Below are 13,547 nucleotides of genomic sequence, written 5' to 3'. Positions count from 1 at the left end.
ACATGACCTGCCCCTAATGAAACCGTGCTGGTTGCCCTTGAGCATCATCCCTGAGGCAGGCCCATCGCAGATGTGCTCCATGATGATCTCCTCAAAGAGTTTCTCTAGGATTGAGGTAAGACAGACGGGCCTATAGTTGCCCGGGTCCTCCCTCCTCCCTTTTTTAAAGATGGGGACCACGTTGTGTATCTTCCAATCATCTGGCACCTGCTCCGAGCACCTCGAGTGCTTGTAAAGCCATGCCAAGGGCCCTGCAATAACCCCTGCTAGCTCCCTGGGGTAGAGAGCATCTGGACCCGCTGATTTGAACACGTCCAGCCCCTCCAGAAGCTCTCTAACCCGGTTCTCCCCAACCTGCGGTCTGGAGGCGTTCCCCTCAAGTCCGTCTTGCATCACGATGGGGAAGTCCTGGTCCCTGCACAAGAAAACGGAGGTGAAGAATTGGTTAAAGAGGTCTGCTTTCTCCTTTGGTGCAACCGCCAGATTGCCCTGAGGATCTTGCAGGGGCCCCACATTTCCTGGTGCTTTCTTCATCCTCCCTATATATTTGAAAAAGGACTTTTTATTATCTTTGATTTTGGACACAAGTTCTAGCTCTATGTCCGCCTTAGCTTTCCTGACAGCCCCCCTACAGACCCGAGCAGAGGAGGAATAAACCTCTTTGGAGATAGCACCCCCCTTCCACTGCCTTTTTGGCAATCAGGCATTCCCGTACACCCTTGGTGAGCCAGGGGGGCTTTCGGGCACTCCTGCCCCCTTTGCTTTTTGTTGGGATGGTCACCCCTTGAGTCTTGAGTATTGTCTCCTTAAGGAACAACCACTCATCTTGGGCACTGAGCTCCTCTGCTCTCAAGAACCCCAGTACCTCTCCCACTAATCTCAACTCATTGAAGTTGGCCCTCTTGAAGTCTAGGACTACCGCCTTGCTGCAGACCCTTGACACCCTGCGCTGGGTGGTGAATTCCAGCAGGTAATGATGGCTATCACCCAGGTGGTCAAGAACCTGGAGGCCCCTTACCAAGTCGTCACCTGTGGCCAGGACCAGGTCCAACAGGGCATTTCCTCTGGTGGGGCTGTGCACCTCCTGAATTAAGTGGAGGTCCTATATCTCAGCCAGGAACCTCCTGGAATGGTGCGACCTGGCTGACTGTTCCTCCCAGCAGATGTCCGGGTAATTTAAATTGCCCATGACAACTACATCCCTTGCCTTAAGTGCCTCTGCAAGCTGGCCCGAAAATTCGTGGTCCAGCTCCTCCCCTTGGTTGGGGGATCTGTAGTAGACCCCCACCATTAGATCCCTCTCCCCACAGCCCCCTTGTATCTTTACCCAGAACACTTCAGCTTGCCCCTCTGACCCCATTTTGCTGGCAGAGGATATGTATTGCTCCTTGACATAGAGCACCACACCCCCACCTTTCCTTCCTTCTTTATCCCACCTGTAAAGCCTATAGCCTCTAATGCTAACTGCCCAGTTGTGGGATGAATCCCATCAAGTTTCTGTAAGCCCTATTATGTCTGGCTCTGAGCTGGCTATTCTGAGGGCGAGTTCCTCCTGTTTATTCCCCATACTACGAGCATTGGTATATAGGCATTTAAGGCCTTGCCTAGCTGCATGTGCCACCCCTGATTTGGGAGACTGTTTGGACCCCTGTTTCTTACCTGGGCACTCCTTGCATTTGCCACCTGTCTTGCTCGGGTGGTGTCTCCTCATCTTCCTGCGGCCCCCTCCCCCGGCGATGTTAGTTTAAAGCTCACCGTACGAGATCAGCCAACCTGGAAGAGAAGACACGCTTGCCTTTAAGAGAGAGGTGAAGCCCATCCCATCCCAGCAAGTCCCCTGCCCAAAACATGGGTCATTATCAAGGAACCCAAGGCCTGCCTGGCGGCACCAACTACATAAGCACTGGTTGACCTCGCCAGTGCAGGCCTCGTGTCACCGTCCCTGCCTACTCACCGGAAGAAGAGAGGAGAATACCACCTGCACCCCCGTCTCCTTAAGCTTGTCCCCCAGAGCCTTGAAATCCTTCATAATGCGGTCAGGGTTGCCCCTGGCCGCGTCATTCGTCCCCATGTGGATGACAACCATGGGGTGCTGGTCTGCAGGTCGGATGGAGGCTGGGATCCTCTCCATGATGTCTCTAACCCGAGCCCCAGGCATGAAGCAGACCTCTCACGTCATGGGGTCAGGCCGACAGATGGGACCTTCCAGTCCTCGTAGGATGGAGTCTCCGATGACGAGGACCCAGCATTTCTTCCTGCTGGTGTTCACTCTTTGCCCATTCTTTATCATGTGGGGAGTGGCATTGTTCCCGCCAGAGGCAATTTCACCATCTTTCTCTGTAACAGCTGCCAGGGGATCAAACCTGTTCCCCAGGTCATCAAACCTGTTCCCCAGGTCAATCTGTGGAGTGGAGCTTCTACCACTCTAGGTCCATCAGCTCTGGATTTGGACACCTTCTGCCATTCCTGCGTTGGATGCGTCTCCTGTCGGGGCTGTACAGTGGGCGACCAGGCCTGCAGAGAACTGAGATAGGCATCAATTTCATCCTCTGCATCCCTGATATCCCTCAGCCTGCTCACCTCAGCCTGAAGCTCCCTCGCCTGCTCCTCCAGGGCCCTAAGTCGTGCACAGGAGGGACAGACAAGGGGATCACCAGACCCCACCCCCCCAGACCCTACTAAGCCTCCCTCACAGATAGGGGGGCAAGGGATCAAACACTGTTTCCCCCATCCAGCATTTTGGTTAGGACTCCAGCACCCTGGTGAGATCATTATGACCTTTTCTACATTATGTTGTTGGCAGGTTCTGCTGAAGAGAGGGGCTAGATATGCCTTACCCCCCTGTACCCATACACATGCTTCAGAAGTGTCCTGGCAAGGCAGCTCTGGAAATGTTCCTAGAACTGTCACATTAATATTCAGGTGCAGATGTACCCAGAGGTATCAGTCTGCAGCAGCCTCTCCCACTTACCTAAATAGTTCCCTTAAAGCCCTTTACTGAGGAAGAACCCTTTCTGACGTGCAGCTTCCTTATCTTTCCATTGATGTACAGCTAGTACTTGACCTATGTTGAGGAAGCAGGTAATATCTTAACTCAGGGCTGTCCAACTGCCAACCTGCAGGCTATGAGGAGTTAAACTGCAGCCCCTGGGCTCCTGCCCAGCTACCACTCCCTCGATTGCTCAGGCTGCAATAGCAGCCGGAGCCTCCAGGAGCCCTCTTCCTCCTCCAGCTTCCATGCTCAGGGCTCACTTTAGGGAGTGGTGCAGTGCACCATGACATACTCATTGAGGCTGGGACTGTGTGGCATGAATTGCAACAGTGATGGGGGCATCCTCATTGGGTTGTTGCAGTGGTGGGGTCTCCATGCAAGCCAGGGACTGTGACCCCAGCCAGTGCTACCCACAGGGTGTGTGGCCCTTAGCCACTTAGAAGCTGGACCACCCCATCTTAATCTTTAATGGTTAAGGTTAGAATGGGGTATATGCATCACAGACAGAGATATATAAAAAAAACAGAATCCACCCAGGGTTACAGTTTTGGGGGGGGGTTTTGGAAAAGGACAATGATGATACTTTTGTATGGCAGCATGAAAAACAAATAATTATTGCAAGGATATATTTTCTTGTTGGAGTGAAGTGAGAATTTTGGAAGTATCTTGTTACTGTGGCAAAATTAAATTGGCTTCAGGGAATAGGGATCTGCAGCAGTCCTGAACTCAGTAGTGCTTTGGTTACCCTAGGGACTGCTCTGTATAATGTGTGATATTGTTTGCAAGGCTGATGTCTGGTAGCTATTGCTGTAAAAATAAAAGTGGTAATGGTGTAACTTGAAGTGATCGTTTGTATGATAATCTTGGCATAACAGTTCACTCTGGTGCCACTATGGAATGTACTAAGTGCAAGTTTCTCCATATTTACTGTGACACTGGGGCAGTCTCCAGGGCCTGGTCACAGTACCAGCCCACTCCCTGTCTAGGGCAGTCTGCCCAGTCTCTCCTGCCATGCCTTGTTGTTAAGATACTAGTTGTAATAATGTGGGAAGCTGCCATTTAATGCCCCAGTGTCTAGGTCTTTACACACAACTCTGACCTTCCCTTAGCATGTCCCATGACTCATAGAAGTTACACTGTTGTTATCAACTCTATAAGTCCCCTTGATATGGAGCCTCTGGCTCCTGCATCTCTACACCACTCAGGCACCAAGCTCTCTGGTGCCTGACTCTATGCCTTTCTCTGACATCTGGCTCTCCACTCCTCCCTCTCTCTAGTGCCTGGCTGTATGTGCCTGTCACTGGGCTTTGCCCAGATCATGTGCCCTTCTTTCTGAGCACTAATGAGGCCTCCAAACCTCCCCTTTTAGCCTCATCCTGGACCACCTTATTAAACAAGAACACAAATACAAGCCCTGGGGCTACAACATAACAACACTAATGGAGACTGTTCTGTCTCTTTTTAAGAAGGTAAAACTTCCACCCTTAGGACAACACATGTATTAAGGGCACCTTAAACCCCTGGATCGTCACTGTTCATGTAGGCATCAAAATAGGCAGCACCTAGTCTAAGATAGCTTGCTTGGGCAGAGACTCCTTTCCTTGGCAGTTGCTAGAGAAAGTGGGTGTTCCTCCTAGCTCCAGCCCTAGACTTATATGTCCCCCAGGGCCCTGCCTCCTCCTGGTCACCTGACTGCATGTAGGTGCAGGCCAGTTACCCTATTAGGCCATTGCTTAAGGCAACATGCAGTTGTGAGGCTTTGCCTAGCCTTCTGAACCCTTTGAAGTAGCAGGCACATCTTGGTGCCCTGCTACATTCATGTTTGGTCCATTTGCTAGCAATGGCATAAACATCATTAATTTGAAATTATTTTTTTTCTGTGATACTTTATTGTAAATCACTCTGGAATTGGAACTGGGGGTAGATGAGGAAGAAACTTCTCACTAACGCAACCTGTGTTCACAAATACACATCCATCAGCATTGCCCTTTAACAAGTCAAATTGTATCATGTTCAAGTCTTCCGCTGTGCAAATTTTGGAAAGGGTGATATGCCATTCCTTCTTTGAAGATAAGGGATATTTATATGAACATGTAAAGGCTTCCCTATATTACAATGCCCCTGTCATTATGTTGCAGCCACGTCTTATTGTTACAAATTATTGCTAGGAGGATGTTCTTGAATCCTGCCTCTCCTGGTTTCTTCTTTCAGTTTCCTTGTCTGGATCTCCATCTTGGGGCTCTGCCGCTCCTACACCCCATCTTGTGCCAACCAGAGATGATGGTAGTCCTTGACCCAGGCTAAAGCAAAGTCTATCAGCCACGGTTGGCCCTTATCCCATATCAAATCACAGTTCTGGTTCAGACAGTGTACCATCCTTATTCAGGCATTGCATCAGCCTGATTCATTCTAAGGTTCACCCTGGGGTGCCTTCCTCCCAGGCACTCTCTTGTTCCCTGACAACTACTTACAGCTTCAGCCTCCTTTCTTCTTTCTCTCTTTACAGGTTCACCACTGTCCCAGTCTCCACCAGCTTCATCTAGGATCCATGGCCTCAGGAAAGGTAACTATCCTGGCTCCTCCCACCAGCTTTAGCTGGGCATCCGTCCTTTTGGGGTTGCCACCATTCACCCCTACCATGGCACTTATTTGTTCACGGCCACTTCGGGACCTCCAGAGGAATCACTTCTGGTCCTCCTCAAATGTTGGCCGGTGGGGTTTTTATCCTTCTCTCTGAGGATTGGTTGGAAAACCGGCATCAGCACACAGCTATAAAGTGTGTTCACACCAGTTCAGGCAGACGTGTTGGATCTCCCATGGCGCACTGTTGTTTGTGCTCTTCCTTTCCCCTGGCACCGGCATGGCTTGCCATCCAGTGGCAGCATCTCCACTGCTGCACCTTTGATCCTCAGCAGTACTATGTGGCCACCGCTTCCCTCTCTGCTCTAGCATCGGAGGTAGGTTTTGGTCCATGGTGGTGTCCCCACCACCATTGATGATGCTTGGCAGTGCATCCCCTGCAAAAAGATGCCACTGACATTGCCAGTGGTTCCTGCAGGTGGTTGCTGCTCACCACCCTCATCTTCGGTGTTTGTGGGCAGTCCTCAATCACCTATGGTCGCCACTGATGCTGCCAGCAGCGTCTGTAGGTGGTCGCCAACCACTGGTCGGCACTTGCCACCATCCTTCTCCCCCGCCGTCAACAGCACTGCTGCTGACAGTGCCGCTGCCACTTGCAGGAGCTCGCCATGCCCCACCAGTCTCTGGGGGCACATGGTGTGCATGCCTGCCACATCTTTTCACAGCCCTAGCTGATATAGCTATTTTTATAGATCTCTGTAGCACAACCAGGGCTAAATTCAAGTGGATACTGCAGAGGTATTGATGAGTAGAAACTCCTTACAGATGGCACACAGGTTCCCCTTAACTAAAATTTTATAGAATCTCTTGTGATCATTTGAGGTTGACTCATCATCTTTTCCAGTGATTCTTGTCAAATAATTGAATGTAGATACCATATCTAATGTTTGTATGAATCACTGTCCCATTTTTCAGGCTATTTTATGTCACAATTTACATTAAAGCATAGCTTCAAGTTAAGCTAAGCTGCAATTCTGGAGACATCTTTATGCAGCCTGCTGAGGTTTTTGCTCACCTGTTCTGCTAATTTGGAGTCATACTAAATCCATATAATTTGTCTATCATAGGAATTATGTGGTGCATTTTATTTTCTTTTTCAAATGTAAATTTGTTAAAATTATCATTTATTGTCAGTATAGGCATGAGATTAATAGGACTTGTCCTGTTGCCTACCAAGTTTTGAAGAGGTTCTCATGCACAAATCATGTGTAAAAGTGGATAATGATTAATCAGAAGTGGCCTTTTAATCTGTGTTAAGATCATGTTCCAAATCAAATACCTGTAGCAGTTGCAGAGTTTGCAATTCACCATTCATTGCCATGCCAGCATTATTTGCTAGAACGTGTTTTCTTAAGAGAACATTACTTTGACTCCAGAGATTATTGTTTGAGTGTCAGTAAATATTTCTGCTAGTAACTTATCTGCCTTCTCAATTTTGTGTTCCAGTTTTACTTTGTTAACGCTGAATATGGGGGTTTCCAGAGTGTGGATATATTAATTATAGTTATCTTTATGGGTGTTAAAGTTTAAACAGGAAAAGAAAAGCAAAGCATAGAGTTCTCTTTTATCATGATTCTGACAGTTTATTAGGATGATTGGTTAGCCATTATTTACATTTAGGCATCTGGCAACCTACAGCACCATAATTAGGAGGAGTCTTCTCTCAAAATTACCCGTAGTATTTTTTTATTAAGTTGCCAACTGGTATGAGTTCAAGTGGCCTAAATCCTCCAAACTGGATTATTATTGGACCCATATTACCTTAATCAGATTTATCTTTAGCAGTTCTATACTTCCTGAGTTAGTAAACATAGCTCTTTGTGAGACTTCAAACCCTGCGTCTGTCTTTAAGTTGACATTGATATAGCTGATTACACACAATTTCCCATATAAATTTGTGCCACTGAGACAATCATCAGCCTAGTAGGAGCCACAATTCTTTATGACTCAGTGCTTTGATGGCCAGACTCCACAATTGTATGGACAGATGTTTGCCTGCTGAGATGTTTTTCTACACGCTGGGTAGAACAGAGGACTCATGCATATAAAGTAATGGAATGTGCCAGGGCCATGGAATTGTTGTATACAATTTAGATATCTACATTTGCTTGCCAAGCCAGAAGGAAAGCAAGGTTATAATAATGGATATATGTCACTTGAATTATGTGATAAATCACAGACTCATTTCATAGTTTTCCAGCTTTTAAATGGTGGTGAATAAGTGAAAATACATAATTGTTTTGTCATGTGGATGTGCTTCACAAGGGAAACCAAATTGGCAGTGCAGATAAAATGTATCTTTCCTTTTGACTGATCATCTGCAATACATGGTACAGAAATTACTTTGAAAGGCACAAAGTGCAGGGGAATTTTTTTTCTCTCCATAACAAGTATTTGATATATTTCTGAATTAAAGTTCCCTTTTTTGTTGTGTTGCTTCCAAATTGTGGAGCACTGTGGGGGGTAGGGGTAGGCCACCCGGTTGTGGGTCACCCCAAAATCCCCGAATGACCCCTGGAGAGGAGGGGGTACGTGCCGGACCGCCTGTGCCACCGTTGATCTCGCCTGCCACGTCTTGATAGATTAAAGGGGTTCACCCAAATGGGGCGCTAACGGTCCAACGAGAAGGGTACCCCGACTCCAAGTCCGGGGGTCCTGAGGGCTCCTCGCTCCCCTACACCCTCACCCGAGCCTCCGGTAAGGATTTGTCCGGCCCTCAAAGGCCTGTGTCTCTAGACCCAGGGGGGAAGCTACACAGTCCACCTCCCTGCCCGCGGGCCTTCTTTCGTGGCCAGCTGGCCACCAGTCTTCGGAGAAAGTCCCCTCCGGTTGAGGTTCCCCTCCCGGGTTCTCCCGGCGGGACCGCCTCCGCTCCCTTCGATACCTGCGTCTCCCCGGGATGCCCCGCTGCTCCCGGCTCTGCTGCGGTTAACTCCGGCGTCCACCGCGTGGCTCCCGGCTCCGTCGTGATCTGTCCTGCTATCGCCGGCTCTGCTGCTCCAGGTTCGGCGCTTACCGGCTCTGCGCCTCCCGGTCTGGGTGCAGCCGGCGTCCGTTGCTCCGATCCCGGTACCGCCTTTACCAGTACCGCCGCCGCCGGTGCTTCTGCCGCCGGCGTACCTCGCGCCGTTCCCGGCTCTGCTGCTTCCGGCTCGGCCGCTGCTGGTTCCGCTGCCGCTGGCGTTCCTCGCCTCGCGCCTGGCTCCGCTCGCCCCAGGACCGCCTTCTGCTGGAGCCTCCGTCCTCCTCTAACCAGGGTAAGGGTGCTCCTTTTATCTGCCCGGGCCGGTCCCACCCCGGCCCGGTTTACGTTGCGGCAAACTTTCCAGCCCCGGCCCGACTTCCGGGCCCAATCCCGGAAGTTGGACGGGACCCCAGGCTTTCTCGCTCGGGCCGGGTCCCCGGGGGTCCTGGCCCCCTCACAAGCACCTTCTAGTTACTTTAGAATTACTTCTCTAGATCTGTACTCTAGCATTCCCACCAGTGAAAGTAATTTGTTTCTTTCTTCAGTGGAAGATTGTCTTTCAAAAGAATCATCTGACACAAAGTGTTAAACCTGCAATGGAAGTGTGTGTTATGAATTCAGTAAATGTCACAAGAGTTTTTCAGCTGTCATTGTCAGTGTGTCTGCGCAGAGTACCCTCTAAGCCTCTTGATTCTCGCCTGCCATGACTTTAATCTCAATGGAAATGAGGAAGGAGGTGTTACTTGAGCGGGTACCCGCAACCACGCTGGATTGAGGTATGGTACATGTGCTTTTATTACTCTAATTCTCTTATTTACAGGAACCCCTGGAGGAGGAAGCAGGCTGACAGACCGATCTCGGGGATCCCCTGGGCATCCAGGCTGATCCCTTCCCACTTATGCAGTCGGTAAGTGCAGCATAAAGTTCTGATACCTGCAACTAATTATCCTATTAGTGGCTCGTTAGCAGCAACACCAAAGTTCCCTTGCCACGTCTTGCGCCGGATTGGGGCCTGCAGCATTCTAGGGGTCTCTTATCCCCAACCCCCTTCTCTTTGGGTGTGGGGTGCCAAGTCCCTGCCTCCTCGGAGCCGGGTCAGGCTTTTCCCACTCCCCTTTGTCTCCCAGGTAGCTCCACTGTGTCCTGGCGTGGAGCCATGGTTTTTCCCGCATTATGGCTCCACTCCTCTACAACTCACCATTGCCAGAGTGGACTTCAGGTGCATAGTGAGGAGGGCGGCCAGTCCCGGGACTTTGTTGTTGTCCCTGTATAGACCCTTGTGCCTAGGATCCACCCTCAGGATCCTTTGTAGCGGCGTCCTCAATGGCATCTGCAAAGGTTTGTGGTGCCCGAAGGCAATTTCTCCCCAGCCTTCTCTCCCTCTTATACTTTGGGCCTGGGTCTCATTGGCTCTCGGTGGGCGTGGCATGCCTCCTCCCTGCAGGGAAACAATTGTCTCCAGCTGCCCACGTCCCTCTAGTAACAGTGTTTCAGTTGGGGCACTGTTACAGTCATGTTATTAATTTCTTGATCATCTTGTTTTGTCCTATAGAGCAGTTTAAGCAATAGATCAATGGTCACCAACCATTGGATCTCAATCCACCCCAAGATCTTGGAGCCTTTTGTGGTAGATCTTGGAGCCTCTTGGAGTCAATCCAAGGCTGGCACAGGGGCAGGGCCATCCCTAGCGGGGGGCAAATTGGGACAGCTGGCCTGGGCCCTGTGCTTTGGGGGGCCCTGCAGAGCTGGGCGGGGCAGTGTGGCAACTCTGTGCTGCCACTGGCTTCATGTCTGGTTGCTCAGCACCACTCCCTCCCCCAACCAGGGCCCTGCAGAACTGATTTGCCCCGGGCCCCACATCCTGCTCAGGTCATCTCTGGATGAGGGGGCAGAGGGCCCATGTGCATGCACGTACATGTGCTCCAGCCCAGGTGTTGGGGAGGGAAGAGGCAGGGGCTAGATCGAGGCCCCCACATTGAGGGACAGTGCCACAGAGGCAGGATCAGGGGTATCTTGAGTGGAGCCCTGCCCGAGTAGGACTTACCTGTTGGGGAGGTGCACCCCACAATAATTTTTTTCCCCTCTGCCTCAATCTGCACCTTCTTCCCTCCCCAGAGGCTTACCTGCTGGGCAGGGGGGTGGAGGATGGTGGTGGCGTGTGGTAAATCTTGGGTTGCTTTTAAATACCAAAGGTGATTTCTTGCTTTAAAATGTTGGTGACCACTGCTATAGATATTCAGCACAGATATTCAACACATATCAAACCTCTGTTATGTCAGTTATTCCTGGTTCTATACAATACGACAAGAATATTTTTCATATTGAGTTCTCTGTGTTCCCAGAGTGGGGTCCCTCCTGGGGTTTGTTGCTACTCCTGGCTCACCGGAGGTGTTCTTGGGGCTCCACCTCCCCTACACCCCAACCAAGCACCAACCTTCCAGGCCGCTGGATGATGGGTCTTTGGCCTGCTCCTTGGTTCACCTACTCCCGACGATTGCAGGGTGTAGCAGGGCACTAGGGTGCCTGCTACTGACATTAGGAATAAGGGCTGTTGAAGCTCCCTGAGACAGCACAGGTGTTGGTTGCCAGAGCAGCCAGGCTGGTCACATGACCAGAAGGGGGCAGGGCCAGGCCTTTATAAACAGCCCAGGCCAAAGCCTAGCAGCAGTTCCCCTTTGGCAGCCTGAGCAGCGGGAGCTCTGCTGCAGAGCAGAGTGGGGCAGAGCAGCCTGATCACTTGCGTGATGGCGTGAGGAGTGAGAGCCTTGCTGCAGAGATGAGAAGAGCAGCCTGACCGCCTGAGCATCAGCATCATGGTACAGGGTGGAGAGGACCCTGGCAGGGAGGTTTTGAAGGAGAGCCAAGGTGGCAAAGAATTTACGTTATAGCCGGTAGGCTGATTTTGTGTTACAGCCAGTGGGCTCATGGCTTTATGTTCATTGTTGTAGTGATTGTGTAATACCGGAGGACCAGGTGAGGCTATAAGGGGACGGAGGAGGCCTCATTTAGGAGCGCCCCAGTAGAGTGGGGGGTGCTCCCAGCGCCGGAGTGTGGCGCTGCATTGTGGGGTGTACTACCCCAGCCCTGGGGAGGGGCACAGTGCCAGTGAGGGCACTGTAGTTGGGGTATAAGACCCCAGCCCTAAGAAGGGCAAAGAGGATTTTGCTGGCCAGGCACGGCTAAGGCCACCTGAGCCCCACTACAAGAAGCACCAGTGAGAAGCCCGAGGGTTGCAAGAAGCGCCGCGTAAGCCCTAGAGAGGGCGAGGGGCGTGAGAAGCACTGCATAGGCCCCAGAGAGGGCGAGGGGCGCAAGAAGCGCCGCGTAAGCCCCAGAGAGGGCGACAGGCGCGAGAAGCACCGTGCAGGCCCCAGAGAGGGTGAGGGGCGCGAGAAGCGCTGCGCAGGCCCCAGGGAGGGCAGATTAGAATAGGAGGCTCGAGGGTGAGCGATTGGCCTCCTACCAGCACAGAGTCCTGGAGAAAGGCGAGCGAGCGGTAAAAGTCCCGGAGAGGGGCAGGTGCGCAAGAACAAGCCTGGAGAGGGGTAGACCTGCGGAGAGGGACCTGATGGAGACGAGCGTGTGGTTAGAAGCCGGAGAGGGCTGAGCGTGCGGGCAGGAGCTGGACAGGGCTGAGCTTGAGAGTAAGAGCCCAGACAGTGCTGTGCATACTTTTGACAGGCCCGGAGAGGGCGTGTATACAATAAGGGCGTGAGGGGCGCATATACTGGAGAGGCCTCCGGGAGAGGGGCACTTATATTGGAAAGACCCTGGAGAGGGCGCTTACAGGAGAGAGGCCCGGAAAAGGTCGAGAGGGTGAACAGAAGCCCAGGAGTGGCGAGTATATTGGGCGCGCATACTGAGAGACCCCAGAGAGAGGGGGTGCGCGTATTGGGAGACCCCAGGTAGAGGCGAGCATACAGACATAAGAATGTCCGGAACACTGGCGAGGCTTGGGCGTGGTATTGGGGGCAGAAGGAGCCACGCGACGCCCTAGGGTGGGTGCACCAAGAGATATCCGTAGAGGGCAAGAGCACCGGGTCCAAGAAGCCCAGGAAAGGCAGCCTCCCATTAATATTATATAAACAGCAAAGGCGTGGCAGGTGAGATGAGGGTGCTAGAAGGGCAACTTGGCACGGTAGGGGCGCAGGAGAGATCACGGCCACTCCTGAGGCCCCGCCCCGTGACACAGGGCATACAATTATCTCCGCCTTTGCTCTCGCCCCTCCTCTGAGGCTCTTGCCCAACCTGGCCTTGATCTTTCTCCATGGCCCTGGACCGTAGAGGGTCTTTCCTGGGTCGCCCTCCATGCACCCTCCAAGATAGGATAGGTCAAGAAAAAAGGAAGAAGAAAAAAAATAATGAGAGGGTCTGGGTGTAGGCTTCTGCCCACCCCACTCATGGGTCTGCCATCCTAGACCATCTCTGGTCCCCTGACATTGTCCCTCTCTTCCTCAGCTGTCCTGCCAGTTGATGTGGTGGGCCCCACCAGCGTGGGGAGACTCTCTTTTAAGGGATCTCCGTCTCTCCCCTGCTGGGGCTGTAGGCTTCCCTGGGATGTTGGCTGGGGAGCACCTTCACCCCTCAGCGTCCCAGCCACTTCTGCCGCCATTTCCCCGCTGTCGGCTTTTAAATCTGCAGGGCAGCAGTTTTTTTATAACATCATCTGTTGGCGCCGCCGCCAGCCGGCAATAAAAGCAGCTGGTGAACCACGCCAGTGGCTCTCTTTGGCGCAGCTTGCTCTTCCCTGCAGGAGGTAAGTGTTTCTTCTTTTCAGGACTCTTTCCCCTTTCCTCGGGCATGTCGTCCCTTCCTTGGGTCCCACCGTGGGAGGTCGTTCTGAAGCCTCCATTTTTGTTCCCCTAAGACAGTGTCATACATGTAATGTGTAAAGGGGACCTAAGTGTGCAAATCTAGCAGATGGTTTACTCATCTCACTTTCCTATAGCA

General features: G+C 51.7%; 1 long non-coding RNA gene across 1 annotated transcript in view; it reads left to right on the top strand.

The window, feature by feature from the left end:
* The first annotated feature begins 5,522 nt into the window (after window positions 1-5,522).
* Window positions 5,523-13,547, top strand: part of LOC149869063 (uncharacterized) — a 31,358-nt gene continuing 23,333 nt past the window's right edge. The window contains exon 1 of the long non-coding RNA XR_016441071.1: window positions 5,523-5,555. This is a non-coding gene — a long non-coding RNA (uncharacterized LOC149869063). The remainder of the gene's footprint in view (window positions 5,556-13,547) is intronic.

Source organism: Crocodylus siamensis, chromosome 3 (genome assembly GCF_052110815.1).
Source record: "Crocodylus siamensis isolate JL-2025a chromosome 3, ASM5211081v1, whole genome shotgun sequence".
NCBI lineage: Eukaryota > Metazoa > Chordata > Crocodylia > Crocodylidae > Crocodylus > Crocodylus siamensis.
The sequence above is the reverse complement of the archived record's forward strand: the minus strand, read 5'-3'. Positions and strand labels throughout refer to the sequence as shown.